Genomic DNA, 12,062 nt, shown 5'->3' with positions numbered 1-12,062 from the left:
TAAAATCCAGGCCAGTAATTCGGGGGGTGGTGTCTGGCCTTGTCGTTACCTGCTTTTCTAAGAGTTTTCCTGACTGACAGGAATACATTATTGCTGGTTTTAAACTCACTGTCAGCAGATATGTTAAAACTTCTACTGTTAAAATATGTATTTAGTCCAGCTCAGTGTTATAAAACTGGAGACTGAATACTGGTCCTCAGTTAAACTTCTTGCATTGGCATAAAATTCCCTTATGTTGTTGAGATTTTTTGGACTTATTTCCATAAGTGTGTGTGTGTTTTTTTCAATCTTTGTTTTCTTCTATTTCATTTAGCTGTTCCTCATCTACTGTTATGTGTCTACTCTTGCTGGTGCACTTATTTTATTTATTTATTTTTTTCAGATGGACTGCTGTCTTCACTGAGAAAGTTGGTGTTGTACCAGTTATGTGGAGTTTCATCCCCAAATATATTAAAGGAAATAGGTGAAATGCCACTCATTTTTGGCTGTGGTTTTGTAACTAATAACAAATAAAATGGCAGTTTGTCCTAGAATTTAGAATGTAGTGGTGCGTAGTGATTTATTCAGTGTGAAGCGGCTCATTAGTATGCAAGCCATGCTATACGCTATATATACGCATGTGATGCTGTTTAACCAATCATAGGTTGTGTTATATATATATATATATATATATATATATATATATATATATAATATACGGTATATATATATATATATATATATATATATATATATATATATATATATATATATATATAATATACGGTATATATATATATATATATATATATATATATATATATATATATATATATATATATATACCAGTATTGTTTTTTTTTAATTTAGTTGTTGCCAATTAGTTTTTTATTATTTTCTCCCCAATTTGAAATGCCCAATTATTGTATTATGCTCAGCTCACCGCTACCACCCCTGCGCTGACTCGGGAGGGGCGAAGATGAACACACGCTGTCCTCCAAAGCGTGTGCCGTCAGCCGCCCGCTTCTTTACACACTGCGAACTCACCGTGCAGCCGCCTCAGATCTACAGCGTCAGAGGACAACGCAGCTCTGGGCAGCTTACAGGCAAGCCCGCAGGCGCCCGGCCAGACTACAGGGGTCGCTGGTGCGTGGTGAGCCGAGGACACCCTGGCCGACCTAACCCTCCCTCCCCCCGGGCGATGCTCGGCCAATTGAGCGCTGCCCCCTGGAAGCTCCCGTCCACGGTCGGCTGTGGAATAGCCTGGACTCGAACTCGCGACATCCAGGCTATACAGCGCATCCTGCACTCTAGCGAGTGCTTTTACTGGATGCGCCACTTGGGAGCCCCTATACCAGTATTGTTTATAGCTTATGATAGCTTCAGAGCTATGATAATTCAACACAAATGTGTTTTTTCAACAAGGAGCAACATTGCTTGTTTTTTTTGTCTGTATTTCTAATTATGGTCAAAGACAGGTTGGAACACCATCTATATAAGAGAGGTGGCTTACATGGCCAGTCTAAAACATGTGATTCAGCAGCTCAGCCATGCGTGACAGGGGGGTGGGGTCAACGACCATGTACTGCTGCGCTAACATGCTTTCCGAAGATCAAGGCATGGAAAAAGAGGCATTGTGTGGAGGTGAGCTTACAGGTTTGCCAGCATCAGATTTTTTATTGTAGAAATGCACAATATGCACTGCTGTGTTAAGTGCACTTGATGGAATCCAAAAAATGTAATAAAACTAATGTGCTGACCTCTGTGTCTTGCAGTATCATCAGCACAAAAAGGCTTCCTTGGCAGCTGTGTTTTTCAAAAGAAGAAACGGATATCTTTATAATTAAAGCCTATTCTTTGACAATTCAGTTTCCCTTTTTGAAATAAATTGCCACACTGTGTCCTGCCATGTGTGTGTTCCCTATAATAAAATGTAAACTTTAACCCCTGCCGTAATGCAAAAACATAACAGCAACATGGCAGAAAAGGTGTTTCTGGACTGTTTTATAGAGTCAATAAAGTTTATAATTAAGGGATAATAAATGTGTTGCTTGTGGGTGACGTCAGTAAAAGTCAGTTACCTCAGATAAAATACAAGGAATGTCAAATTATAATTTAGTGTTCTATCACTGTATGTTTGTTAAATTAACCACTTCAACACCATGACGTGCACACGTACGTCAAATGAAAACCCACTTACAGTACCATGCCGCACATGTTTTTATCTCTTTATTGAACATGGATATGTAGTAGACAGGAGCATAAAGGGTTAATGTTTAGGTGTAAAGTTTAGGTCATGTATTTGTGTTTTATTCGTCATGTGTTTACATTTTATAGCAATTACAGGTTTGAAAACATTATTATTATTATTATTTTCAAAATCTGGTACCTGGGAAGGGGTTTCATTTTTACATCTGGAGTTGAAGTGGTTAAATAAAGATTGCCACTTTAACCTGCATAGACCACTAACATAGAATATTTTATACTAGTCACCTGCTGTCACTGTATTACACTAAATATTACATTCTGGGTATGTTAATGGTGCTCATCAATGTCTCCCCAACATGAGTCAGTCCACTATGGCTCTGGTACAGTACATATTTATTTTCGTCCCTTAGCTCCCCTATTACCCTTAACTAAAAGTTAATTAGGAATGTCCTCTTTTCTTGTGTGGGTTTAGTTTCAGTCTGACCTCATGAACCTGTTAGTCACATTTGCAGTGGGGGTAACAGATGTACAATGATCTCTGCTGCTTAAACTGCAGGGGGACTGTAAAACATAGATCACCAACAAAGGAAGTGATGTTAATGCAATGTGTGAACACAAAACCCTTAACATGCCATTGGCAACTTCACCCTTTGCCCTAGGAGAGGATGTCAAATAAGTTGTTATTAAAAACAGCGTATGCACCTTATGTTGATTTGTATGATATCATATGCACATTACTGGCAGTGGTGTAGTGGAGCCGGAACACATTTCTGGAAGTGTTTTGATATTTTATTAATACTATTTTCTGTAGGCAGCTCAGACACACAGACACGTAAAGTAAAGCATTCTGAAAAGATGGGGAAAGACACTTTGTGGACACTGTAGAAATTAGATAAATTATTACCTATTGTACGTGTTACTAGAAGTTCTGTATATACACATACAATGTGAATTCGTATAATTCTAGTTTAAGAAAAAAAATATTTGAGTGATGTTCTGGTACTTTCAGATTTAGGATCACACCAGTGATTACTGATTTGTAAACAATTTACAATGTATATTGTGATATTTTTTGTAATGTTTTTATTTTAAAGGGAAAAATAAAGTGTAACAATATGCATGCAATTTAAAACAGTATGCTGTACTGTGACTTATAAGATGCATAACAAATAACTATTTAAAAAAAAAATAGTTATGGTTTAAGCTTGAAGCCACACAAGTCCTTCCAAAAAAGAAAAGGTAAATTAATTCAATGGTTCAGTTTGATGCCACAAAAGGAATAGCCATACCACACATAACTCAGCTGCATCCAAGTTAGGATGTACCAGAGATACTGAGATGTGATGGGTAGGGTAGCCTATTTGTAAAGCAACCAATCAGAACAAAATAGCATCTTGGTGTTCTTCTACTCGAATGTACACCGTTGGAAATTAAGTCAACAGAGGCCGCTGCCTCAACGCCGAGTACTATAGCTGTTGCAGATCTGCTGAAAAAATGACATTATATTACACATTGTACGCAGAGGAATTTTTTTTTTGATCCCCCCCACCCCCTTTATACTTTAAAAAAAACCATCCTATTGAAAGACTGCTTAAAGATTCAAAGAGACAATGTCACATAGTGTTTATGTTCCAAAGGACATCACTCTACACCCTACCATTGCACATATATTAATGGTAAATCTGAGTTTAAGATAGACATATTGTGCTGTTGTAATGTAAGCATAATAAAAGCATTACAGAACACGGTGTAGGTTATTTAACTAGTTGTTTATACTGCATTGTTCTAACTACAACTCTTTCCTCTGCTGGGTGAATTATCTTATTAAACATTTGTGTCATTGTTTTGATATTTTTATGAATACTTCCTAAGGGTTTAACCATCTGGGGAATGTGGCCAAATAACCAGAAGATTCCCCTGTTATGTTATCCAGCAAAGGTAAGTAAGTTTGATAAATAAAAACTATGTAACATTAAGGCTGACTTTCACATGGATATTAGTAATTATTTTTTCTATTTCCTCTCAGATTTGTTGGTGTTTAGTTTGATAAAATCATTGATGCTTGATGTGTGATTTTGGTGACTTAAAGAAAGTTGCAGATCGCAGGGATTAAAAATGACTTGGTTTTCGTGAAAAAATATTTTGGGACAAATTATTAAAACTAAAGCAAGTGCGTTAATAAAGAAAGAAAAAATGAACGGAATTACCAATTTGAAAGAAATTAAACTTCATTATGAGCCAAACATAATTTGACACATTAATTTAACTTAACCAAGCTGAAATTTGATGTTCTTTATACATTTACCAGTAACTTCATAAATAACCACATATTCTATAAATTAACCAACATTTCCTTAGTCATTTTATAAACTGACCAATCAGCTGGTTACTTTATAAATGTACCTTTTACAAAGTAACCTAACATATCTATGGCCTTGTGCCTTCAACTACCTTGAAGTGCAGTAAGATATGTCTTACAGCACACCCTGGAGTGGGGTATTGCGCTTATAAAATGGCTCTATGTTTATTTTATAAAAAGAAAACAAAAAAAAACAATAACATTTTACATTTTAAATTAAGTTGTATGTAACGTATCCTTCCACCAGTGCAAAATAGTTCATATAGTTTGTCTTTATAAGCTTCAAATCAAAATTTTTAGATACTCAAGGTTATTTTTTTTTTAACTGCAGTTTGAAAAACTAAAACTCGAATTGCTTATTCGCATGTTTTATACACTTTGGTAAGTAAAGTTGATGTTTGAAATCACTGTTTCCCTAGTACAATAATCGCGCGCTGCCATTTCATTTTGTATTCCTCCAAACGCACTGCCGACATCTCTTCTCAACACTAGTTTAACTTCTCCAGAGTCTCCCGGATGGTCAGTGAGGCCTTCATGCAGAATGTCACATCAGTCATATTAATCAACCTGAACAAAACTGCCACTGCATTATCAGACACACTGGTGCCTGCAATTACCGTAATGTATTTAAGTTTTTATACCATAACCTTGAAAATACTTTTTTGTCTTACGCAATCACTTCGTTGTTCCAGCGCAAGTGATCTCCATCTCGATTTAAGATCCTGCAGTCTGGCATAATTTGGTACTTAAGCCCCAGGCTTTACAGGAACTATCGCCGTGGGTGAATATATTGAGATTTTAAAGAAAATAAATCCACGAAAATTGATTATCATTTACATTTTGTACAATTATATTTGATTTCTGTTAGTGTTTGACTTCTAAAGAAATATACAAATACTGAATATTTATTTGGCCTGAAGTCCTTAACTGCCAGTAAGACAGCAACATTTTGACCCGGACATGCTTTGATCTTAAGAGGTGATTCGCCCCTACCTGTGCATAATTATTTGTGAGGTTATTTTTTCGACAGTGAGAAAGCCAACCTAGCCCTTTGAACCTTGGACATCCTTTTTCCTGTTCATGAATCGTCAGGCAGCTTTCCTTCATTACTGATATGATTACATGTCAATCACCAAAGTACTTATACAGCGTGACCAGCCACCGGTTTCTGGTTTCAACCTGGAAAACACTTATTATGCAACTGATCCCAGTAACCATAGACAATGAAAGGTTACAGAGACACATTTGCAGAAAACTAGGATACAATTTTTAGTTATACTGAGTCCTATTTCCTATACTGCTAGTGGTCAAGACGTGGCGTAATTAAATAATTCAGAGTCAAAAGCTGGCATTCATTTGTACTGTACTTGGTGTACTATCACTTGTTGACATGTTTCTATTCTTCCTAATGGGTTGGGACCAATGCTATCAGCTTGATTAAATGTAGTGTACAGTATACTGTATCGACCCCAGATTCAGAGAATTAAACTGAACATTTGTTTTTCAGTGTGTTGTAATTAATTTGTAGATTAATAACAATTATTTTGTATATGTCCACACCTGGTAATTACTTATTTTGACAAATGTATACAAAATTAATCTTGTATTTATTGATTGTTAAAGAAACAGATGTTTTTTCCAGGAATCTTCCTTTAATGGTTAAATAAACTTGAATGTCTATGTCTGGGCACAGGGGGTTAAGCTGCACATTGGCAATTTAGTTTTCTTGAATCCTTGTGAAGTATGAGGGAGCAAATTGCTAAGCCATACACTGACAAGTGAATCTGTTCTATCATTTCCACATCTCATACCAAAACAGCATAAAAATCTAATCAAAAGTGTGTCCCATTTTGAACATTAAAATTGTATCATGGGTTAGATATTTTACCAGATTGATTTACAGCAGAAAAACACTCCTTTCCACAAACCATTTACTGTATGTATGAAAGTCTGGGTAAAGGTGCATCATCAAAGCTACAAATGTAAAGCATTGACTTTCACATAATTTTCTCTGCCTCTCCTACTAAATGAACACAAACATTACTCATTATTTTTAGAGTGCTGTGAAGACAGGAAAGCTATTATTTGTTTGTATTATTATGGTAATGTTGGGAAATTCAAAAGCTGGCATTTGGCATTACTTTAAAATAACGTATCCAACACCTGAGACAGCCCTGACTCAGATGACTACTAAACACCCCTGCCATTGTCATTCTGTGAAGTTAGACTTGGGGCTATAATTTTTTAATAACAAAAATATATCCTAATGTATTGCAATTTATCAAAAATGAAATAGGTACTCCTCAAGTGGTTCACATGTGGTGTGCAGAGTCAAATAGCAAACACTGGTTTGCTGGGTATTTCACACAATATCAACATCATGTAATAAATCCAGACATGAATAACATTTTTTTTTTTTTAATTGTATTTACTTTTATCTGCCATCCATGCCTTATTTAACACATATTGTAAGGTTTGGAGGACCATGGTCAGCAGAGCAGCCTCAACAATGTAATATATATATATATATATATATATATATATATATATATATATATATATATATATATATATGTAAAGTATAAACCACGATGGGCCGTGCGGTTCCCATCATCGGAACCGCATGGCCCGCAGTGGTTTATACCGCTTATAGCACGGCTACCTGTCATTTGTGGGAAGAAAAATAATTAAAATAATTAAAACACATTTAAATTAAGACAAAAACAGAAACATTTATTGTGTATACATCCGCAGTGTAATATTTTCCCAAATTTAATTGAATTTAATTCATTGTTCGCTTATTAAAAATAAAGTGCACGTTAGTTTATTGTGAATTCCTGCATCGAAAGTGCCATCTCACTAGAAACTAGAGGACTGACCACAAGCTGTGATGATGGGCGGAGTTTCAGATGACACTAAGGAAGTAAGGGGAGCAGCTGCGATGGAGACTGAAGCTGGAGCTTGAAGTGAGTTTCTGTGAGTTTCTGTTTTTGTTAGTTGTCGGACACCCTTGCGTCCAAGTTGTGCCAGATTAAGTTGATGATCGAACCAGACTTTACACCCCAATCCGACCGCGGTGTCGGGACAGTACCTCAGTTTCTCGCAGACACTTCAATACCCGGCCTTGTCGTTACCTGCTTTTCTAAGAGTTTTCCTGACTGACAGGAATACATTATTGCTGGTTTTAAACTCGCTGTCAGCAGAGATGTTAAAACGTCTACTGTTAAAATATGTATTTAGTCCAGCTCAGCGTTATAAAACAGGAGACTGAATACTGGCCCCCAGTTGAACTTCTTGCACTGGCATAAAATTCCCTTATGTTGTTGAGATTTTTTGGACTTATTCCCATACAATGAAGGTCCATATGTTTTTCTTTAAGTACATTAACCAGCCCATGCTTTAGTTTATTTTTTTGTGTGTTTTTTCAATCTTTTATTTTTTTTGTTTCATTTAGCTGTTCCTCATCTACTGTTATGTGTCTACTCTTGTTGGTGCACTTGTTTTATTTATTTATTTTTTTCAGATGGACTGCTGTCTTCACTGAGAAAGTTGGTGTTGTACCAGTTATGTGGAGTTTCATCCCCAAATATACTAAAGGAAATAAAGGAAATAGGTCAAATGCCACTAATATACTGTATATTGTGGGTCACACGGAGAAGATAGACAGGTGTTTTCCAATCAAAACCGAAGGTTTATTGATTTAAACAGAAAAGACAATCCCGTTACTCAGACGTATTCAAACTGGCAATAAACAATTCAAACAGGACTAAAAAAACAAACAAAAAAAACAGATGTAAACCAACTGGTACATTAACCATGGCCAGCTGGTGGGAGAGTACTTTTGCCTGGCAATGCCTGACCAATAACTGTCCCGAACATCTGTGTGGGAGTCCCCGTTTCCGTCCTGTTGTTGTTCTATTAAACCGGCACACTGTCTCTGAATCCCCGGTTGGAACTCCACGCTGGGTGTTTGTTTATAAGTCCCGCGGTCCAGGCTCCAGCCCTGCAGGTAGGTCTCTGCTGATTAATTCTGGATCTGAATAGGCAGATCCCCACAGCCCCTGTAGCAAACAGGGATTTGCAGACACAAACAACTGACAGCTCTTCACAAAGGTATTCTTAATTCCAACTTAGGTCGAAAAGAGACGTCTGACTAGCCATTTACCAGCCCCTCATCAGCCAGGAATTTGGCCGATACAGGCTACAGGTGTGGGCCAATTAAGGCTAATGAGATTATACCATGTTCAAACAATAATTTCCTACCTAACCGCACGTGCAGTCTGTTCACCCGTTAACTCCTTGACATCATGGCAGGCACGTACGTTGCCTTTATTGGCAACACCTGTGAGTGTGTCCCCAGCCTGCCATGAACGCCTCCTGGTGGTGAACTTGTGAGCTGGCTCACATTCCATCCCCCTTTGCAGCTGCATATCCCTGGAAAAGAGAACAGAGTTATCATGGAGCCTTGATAGCACATCAGCATTCACATGTTCCTTACCAGCCTGGTGTTTTATCTCAAAACAATAAGGCTGGAGGGTCAAGAACCAGCGTGTAAGACGTTGCTTGCTATCCTTCTGGCTATACAGCCACCTAAGAGGAGAATGGTCGGTGACAAGTGTGAAGCGGTGGCCCCACAAGTAATACCTGAGACTTTCCACGGCCCATCTTATAGCCAAGCACTCTTTTTTAATAGTTGTGTAATTACGCTCACGGGGAAGGAGTTTCCTACTTAAGTACATAATCGGATGCTCCTCACCCTTGACCTCCTGTGCTAAAACTGCGGCCAAGCCGACATCTGACGCATCAGTCTGTAAAATAAATGGTTTAGAAAAATCAGGATTACGCAAAACGGGGTGAGAGGACAAAGCTTGATTGAGGTCCTGAAAGCCTGCTTCACATTGGTCTGACCATAAAATTGGTTGATTCCTTCTACCTTTTGTGAGTTCTGTGAGGGGTGTAACACGAGTGGAGAACTGTGGGATAAATCTCCTATAATACACCGCCAGTCCCAAAAATGCTCTAACTTACTTCTGGGTTATTGGACAAGGGTAATTATGAAGGACCTCCACTTTTTTTTCCGGCGGCTTCAGCCACCCCTGTCCCATAGAATACCCTAAATACTGCGTCTCGGAGTATAATCTAATCTGCACTTCTTCGGATTCGCTGTTAATCCAGCCTCTCGGATTGAATCCAGCACTGCCTGAAGACTTTTTAAATGACTCTGCCAGTCATTACTAAAGATAACGACATCATCTAAATACGCCCCGTGAGGACGCAGCACCTGCTCCATTAACCGCTGAAAGGTAGCAGGGGCCCTGTGTAGACCGAAAGGCAGAACCACAAATTAAAATAGGCCGTCTGGGGTGGAAAAGGTCATCTTTTCGCAGCTCGGGGCCAACAGCACCTGCCAGTATCCTTTAGTTAAATCCAGGGTGGAGATATAGCGGGCGGTTCCCAACCGCTCCAGGAGCTCATCCTCCTTGCTCATAGGATAAGCATCAAATTTAGATATTGTGTTCAACTTTCTGAAATCTATACAGAATCGAAGTGGCCCATCTGCTTTAGCCACCATAACCACCGGGCTGCACCACGCACTACGTGACTCCCGGATAACCCCTAACTCTAACATTTTACGCACCTCCTCACGCATGACTGAGGAGGGCAGCAGTGTGGTGTAGTGGTTAGGGCTCTGGACTCTTGACCGGAGGGTTGTGGGTTCAATCCCCAGTGGAGGACACTGCTGTTGTACCCTTGAGCAAGGTACTTTACCTAGATTGCTCCAGTAAAAACCCAACTGTATAAATGGGTAATTGTATGTAAAAATAATGTGATATCTGTATAATGTGAAATAATGTATAATGTGATATCTTGTAACAATTGTAAGTCGCCCTGGATAAGGGCGTCTGCTAAGAAATAAATAATAATAATAATAATAATGACTTCTTGTCTAGCCTCCAGCACCCTAATGTACCTTTGTTGTACTTTTGTCCCCAGTTCAGTCTCTATCGGTGTTGTGCATGGACCTCAGGAGGTCTGAGAAGACTGCTCCATTACCCTGCATTAGCCTGTCTAATTCAGCCTGTTGTTGCTTACTCAGGTGGCCGTCCGTAGGTACTGTGAGGGAACCCCCTGGTCGATTTTCTCTCCCTTCTAGGTCTGGCTGTCTGAAAAAAAAAAACAATCCCTGTCTCTCCAAGGCTTCAATAAATTAATATGGTACATCTGGCATGACTCACTAAAATCAGTCTCATCGCGCCACACCCCTAACCAATAAAACTTAGGCAAAATCCTAGCCCTCGTTTTATCAGTCCCCAAATGTCCCCCAAGCAAATGTACATGTGCTAGGTCTAATACAGTTTTCCGCTGGGAGCACAGTATTAATAACTGATGGATGCGTTCCCCAGGAATGGGCCCTCATATTACTCTATACAGTAAGTCTTTGTTTAATAAAAAATGTGGAGTATGCCTTTTTTCTGCATTTCGCCATTACTCCTCATCCGTTACCACTGCCTGTTCGAAAGTTGTTTTTAAATTTTCAGTTTTGTTTAAAGTTTTCTTTGTCTAATTCAATGGCCTGTTTAAGAAAATCTTCAGGTTGGCTTAACTCTGGCAAGCTGGAGGGCGGTTGAGGATTACTGGCTGTGTGTTTCTGCTTAGCTAAAAACTTTTCCCCCTCTTGTCTCTTCTGAGATCTAGCTTTCCTTTTGCCAGCAGATGGCAATATCACCTCACTGTGAAAGGGAAAGAGTTATATCTCAGGTTCTGGGGTCTGCAACGAGGTGGAAGGTTGGGGTTCCTCTTCCCATTCCACCTCTGGACTTGGATTGTAGGTGTACAGTGGAAGCCCCTCCTCCTGCCCCCACAGGCCTGCCCCTACTTTAAACAACTCTAAAAACTGTGGGCAGTTTTTCCCTATGATCATCGCAAAGGGCAGGGCAGGAACTACCCCCACCTTTACCAAAAATTTCTGGCCCACAACCTCCACCCCAATCAATACTGTGGGATATGGCTTAATGTCCCCATGAATACATTGTATGTACACATCCTTACTATCCTGCGTGTATCTCTCCAACGGTACTAAATCCCTTTTAACTAAGGTTTCAGAACTCCCAAAATCTATCAGAGCAACCACATCTTGACCCTCCACGCTTACCCAAACAATAAAGGGATCGGTACTCACCAAGCTGGTTTTGGAGACATGTCATGCTGTGGCTGTGTCGGACATCCATTCTTTCCGGTGACTGGCTCCGGCATTGTCTGGTGATATGCCCAGTAGCGCCGCATCGGAAGCACTGGATAGCTTCCTGTTGATTAGTTATGGTGGCAGGTGCGTCTTGCTTCCCTAGATGGTTCCGTCATGGTCGCCTATGGTGGTCACCTCCGGTGCTCAGGATCATACTGCCACTCATAGAACCGCCAAGCTCGGACTACTGTGGTCACCCCCAGTCTAGCCAGGATCTCTGTTTTTAACTTTGGATAGTCGCAAGCTGCTTCCCGGTCCAGGTCAAAATAGGCT

This window comes from Acipenser ruthenus, chromosome 3 (assembly GCF_902713425.1).
Source record: "Acipenser ruthenus chromosome 3, fAciRut3.2 maternal haplotype, whole genome shotgun sequence".
NCBI classification, from domain to species: Eukaryota; Metazoa; Chordata; class Actinopteri; order Acipenseriformes; family Acipenseridae; genus Acipenser; species Acipenser ruthenus.
This window is presented reverse-complemented; position numbering follows the sequence as displayed.